The sequence below is a fragment of the Citrus clementina genome, unplaced genomic scaffold (genome assembly GCF_000493195.1).
Source record: "Citrus clementina cultivar Clemenules unplaced genomic scaffold, Citrus_clementina_v1.0 scaffold_8, whole genome shotgun sequence".
NCBI classification, from domain to species: domain Eukaryota; kingdom Viridiplantae; phylum Streptophyta; class Magnoliopsida; order Sapindales; family Rutaceae; genus Citrus; species Citrus x clementina.
In genome coordinates, this window is record NW_006262022.1 from 22,615,152 (window position 1) to 22,619,938 (window position 4,787).

Consider the following 4,787-nt stretch of genomic DNA (forward strand, 5'->3'; position numbering starts at 1 on the left):
CCTACAAAATTTGGACATGTGTACATTTTTCTTGAGGATTTGAACAGAGATGAAAAAAAATCGCTCCCTAAACATTTATTTTTTTACCAATATCATAATAATTCGAAAACTCTCAAATTTGTTCTCATCTTTCCAGAGACTATTGATCGTGAAATAATATAATTTTGGACCAAAAATACTCGTTTATTCATTACAATTTATTGGGTCTACAAAATACGAAATAAGCTTTCACAATTTTATTTATAAGTACAAAATCACACACCAATTTTACCAAAATAACAGTTAAAATTAAAAATCACAAACTTCCATATCTACTTTCTGAAGAACACCAATCCAACTCAACCAACTTTCAAAGCCAATATGAATGTGATTTTTAATTTTAACTGTTATTTTTGAAAAAAATGGTATGTGATTTTGTACTTATAAATAAAATTGTGAAAGAGTATTTTGTGTTTTTTATTATTATTATTATATACAGCTATCTTTTTTTTTCGTTAATATTATTATGTACAACTGTTTGTAATTTGAATATGAGCGTGCAATATCCGTACACGTCATTGGCCACATAAACTCTGACAGCTGTTCATCACTGGTTGCCCCACCTGCCCTTATTTTAATAAAAATGAAAAATATTAATAAAAACACGAAGAAATAGACAAATAGGAAATCTATATTTATTTTATTCTAGAAAATGACCTTACTTTTAAACAAACTTCCCAATTTGTCCCTGCCGTCCAGACCCCGAACACGAGTAACACGTTCTTTTTTTTGTTCCTTTTGTGGGCTGTTTGTTAGCTTGCGCTTCTTCTCTCTCTTCTGAATTGTACGGTGCGTTTGTTACTGTTCCCTACCGTGAGTTTCGAAAGTACCATACCAAACAAACGATGTGTGTACTATTCCAAACAAAAATGATCTTTTTTGTTTTTTCCTAAAAAAGGAGCTACTTTATATATCTATTTTATCAAGATTTTATTTTTGTAAAATGATATACTTAACAGTTGAATGAGTAATGCTTCTGGTATTTCAATTTTGTTTATATTTATTTTCATAATTATTTTCATAATTATATATAAAAATAAAATTATCCTTAAAAAATGATAAATAAAAATGACGCATAAATATCATATTATTACGATGCATGTGATATTACTGTAGTAATATCCGTATCTACACTCATAAGAAAAATAATTATAATTTAGCCTTAATGCCATTGTGCACGTGATGACTTACAGTCTTAATTAATGTAATAAACAAATCAAGATTAGTTCCTTTTTTCATTGTTGGTTTTCTTAATTGTCACCAAACATGGACAAATAGGTGCTTAATTAAGTACTAAACATTAAAATAATTGTCGTCCTAGGTTGAGATGTTACCGTCGCTATTTTAATTAATAATTTATTTAACGATAAAAATAAGAACTTTGAGTCGCAAAATTTGACCATAGAAGATTTTTTAAGTGACCCATCAAATCTAGGAGGATGGACGCTTTGGTTCTCCTTGTTATAGGAAACATCAAATCTTGAAAATCAAAAGAGAAAAAATAAAGTTAAAAAAAAAAAAAAAAAAGTGTTTGATGCAATTAGTTGGCAACCACAACTAGGACATTGTCGCCTGTTGCCTTTTGCCCTTTTTGAAAGAATCCATGTATATGGTTTTCATTTTCAACTTTTTACTACTATTCACTGTTGTGAAAGAGGAGAGAGTCAAGGTTAATGGGTCAAATTATTCTTGATGTTTAAATCTAGGTTAAGCGTGTATTAACACGTGATACAATTTTTATTTCTCAACCTCTAACAATATAATTTGGTGTGATTAAAATTTTGTGTGATCTTATAAAAATGTGATTTTTTTCATTTAATATGAACATAAATTTCGGAAACGATCTAAATATGTGCTTAAAATTTATCACTCGAATATCGTGATTTCAACAAAATAGATTTAAACATATTCTTTTTTTTTTTTAAGTTGTTCAACATGCGTTCTAATTTCATTATTTCATATAATTTAAGTCTTCTCCCAAAAGAACCAAATAATTAATCAAATAAACGTGAAGTTCTAAAACGATTTGAACATGGAGAATAATAAATTTTGATTTTTTTTAATACCATAATTTGAAGAGTTAGTTTTGGAAAAAAGAAATGGATGAAAATCAAATGAGTTTATGAAGTACAAAATTTAGACATTCTTTGAAATTCATATAAAATTGATTAAAAATCTATCAAAAAATTCAGTTTTTTTTAATTTAAAATATTCACTCTAATTTAAATATATATATAAAGGGGAAAAAAAAAACAAAGTCCATGGCGACTTATACAAAACGTGTTGGCCTATTCACTAAATTAATATGAACATAGATTTGGAATGTCATATTTATTATGCGCATGCAAATTTTATTTTTATACGAATGAAGATTCATGCACAATTAATGATTTAGTTGCAATTAATAATCTAATTTGGTTATACTTTTAACAATTAACATCTTGTAAAATTGCTTTCAAGCATTGCTTCGTTGTGACACTTCAATTAGTAAAGATTTTTTTTTTCTTTGGCATTTCAACAATCAACACTCTCATTTGCTTTCGGCAGTAATTTTCATAATTAAAACACTTTCATGATTCCCAACTCTGAAAAACCCAACCACCATGTGCAATTTTCTCCCATTTGTACAGCCATATGAAAAATATTTAACTCAATATGCAGTAGTTTGTGCTGTTGCATTCTTAATTTATTGCCATGGTTGAGATTTAAAACGCAACTTGCGGGTTAGGTCATTTTTGGTTTACTAAAACATTATATTATTTTATTATCCCAACAATTTTAAAATTCTGCCTCTAAAATGAAAACATGTGAGCAGAGATGCCAATTTAAGGATTGGTTACCCCAAACAGCATTTTGGTTGAGATTTTAATTAAGTTTTCAAACAAGGTGTGCATTATTTTAATACTTAATTTCCGCCCACTATATTCATTAAAGTTGGCATTAATTAAAATCCATAATGTGAATATCTAAATTATGTTTACAGATGAATAAGAATTCCGTAAAATTAAACTAGAAATTTGTTTGCTCATTTCATATAAATGATGTATATTGTTTATTTATGTCATCTCTAATTTATATCAATTTAAAAATAATATTTTTGTATGACTCAATTATTAATTGTCAAATCATTAATGGGTTATAAAATACTAACCCCACATCTGTTGTAAGTTACACAAAGCAGATATCATAGACGATGTTATTAAACTCAAATTTTTGGCCAAATTCATTTAGTTACGTAGGTCATATGTAATGATCAAACCCAGATCTGATAAATATTATCCGCTTTAAACCTTAATAACATTCTCATGATTCTGTTTCTATAGCGCCTATACACCCCAAAACGCGTCCTGCCAATTAAGGTATGAATCACTCCTTATAAACTAACATCTCTCTCGTGCTTTACCGATGTGAGATTTGCTTATAATGTTTCATATACACCCCTTAAGGACTCAGTGTCTTCGCTGAGGTTTGTCCTACCATCGTTCAAGAGGACACACAGAGTCGTTTTGATATCGTCTGTCATGACCCAACCCAGACCTAACAAAGATATTGTCTGCTTTAAGCCTTAACAAGACTTGCACGATTCTGTTTCTAGGGGGTCTATACACCCTAAAATGCGTCTTGTCAATTAAGGTGTGGATCACCCTTTATAAACCTAACATCTCTCTCGTGGTTTACTGATGTGCGATTCGATTAGGGTGTTACACCATGCTTGGATGATGGGATTAAGTATGGGACTGAACTAACTTTGAGATTAAATATTCATCCCAAGTTTGGCAAGCTTAGTTGGATTGGACTAAGCGGGATTAAATTTGAATTTAATCCTAAAATCATAAGATTAGTAATCCTATGGGTTTAGTCGGGATAAGATTAAAGAAAAAAGTTGTCAATTTATAAGGACTTTTGTTATATCATTATTTTTTTTATGCCTTATATTAATTAATTAATTATTTATTTACTTAAATTTTATTATTTATTTATTATATATGATCTAATTAAATTGGTACTTTTACTTCTACTAACTCTTGAAATTGAGATTAAGTTAATATAATATCAGTTTAATTCAATTCAATCTATTTCCAACTAGTCCAATTCAATTATGTATGCCATTAACGACTATTGAGTGACTACGTGGCATTTGGCAAGTGACTAATGATTTTTCAAGCACCAGCAGACAAATATGAAACACCACTTACAAGTGTCGGTGACAAAAGCGCTTATTAATATTTTTTTTTCAAAAAGTGCTTTTTCTTTGTATCGCACTAAACACTTTCAGTACCTTCCTATTAAGGTAATCCCTCAACCTTAAAACCCGTGGATTAGGTTTAACTTGTTTTCCAATTTTGGTATTATTTCAATCAACTCTTCATCACCATGATAATGACATGTCCCACACCGGCAGTAGCCGGTGGCACCCAATCGCCAAAGCTATCCTTAAAAATCCGTAGTAAACCCAATCGCGGAGTGACACGTGTCGGTCTGGTCCACAAGTCTACTGAACAATATTGCTGACGTCAATCGACGTGGTCGGACGGTTGGTGTTGCTTTCTTCTTGCTAACGAGTCAGGAAACAGTTGATTGATTCATTTATTTTTATTTTTTCGAAAGAGTGGGAACTAAACAATTGTGGAATAAAATGTTGAAATAGGAAATGGTCCACTAATAAAATTATATATATATATATATATAAAAGTGTACATGCTCATCAAAAGTTCATATCGACAACGTGTAGGAGCACCTAAGAGAGC